This window comes from Nothobranchius furzeri, chromosome 6 (assembly GCF_043380555.1).
Source record: "Nothobranchius furzeri strain GRZ-AD chromosome 6, NfurGRZ-RIMD1, whole genome shotgun sequence".
NCBI classification, from domain to species: Eukaryota; Metazoa; Chordata; class Actinopteri; order Cyprinodontiformes; family Nothobranchiidae; genus Nothobranchius; species Nothobranchius furzeri.
The window spans coordinates 51,751,570-51,752,219 of NC_091746.1; positions in this window are offsets into that span (position 1 = coordinate 51,751,570).

The window sequence follows — 650 nt, forward strand, 5'->3', positions numbered from 1 at the left end:
ATCTGTGTTACAAGTCACTTCATGCCTGTTGCCTAAAAGCCTGCATAAACAGATAATGCAGGAAAGGAAGTCTGAACGTGTTTTTTTCAACATGAACCCACTCCCCCCTGCTGGAACCCCATCTCCCCATGCCTCACCTTTTGTGACCCTAAGATACAAATTTCTAGTTCCACCACTGGTTCCTTGTAGCTTATTACACTAGCTAAGTCAAAAAAGGAAGATATAACTCTCATAAAAATGCATTCATTGTTTATTAAATCTGAAAAGTGTTTCTTTGAAGACATTCTTAGTAAATCTGCATGTTTGGAAGCGTTTCAGCATCTGGAATCCTTTGCGCTCTGATGTTGGGGTCACTGACACACCGTGCTGATATGATATATCTGCAACAGAAGGAAAGAAAAGGGGGCCCATGGAAAGGTTCGAGTAGAGCCTCATTCTTTATTGCACAAGAGTGAAAGGGTATATTTTGGAACGGTGGCCAATCACCGGAATCCCAGTGGGATAATCATCATACAACCCTATTTCCCACCATAAGGACGTCCAGTAGCACGCGGGCGCGCGCAACACACACACACACACACACACACACACACACACACACACACACACGCACACACGCGCGCGCGCACACACACACACACACACACACA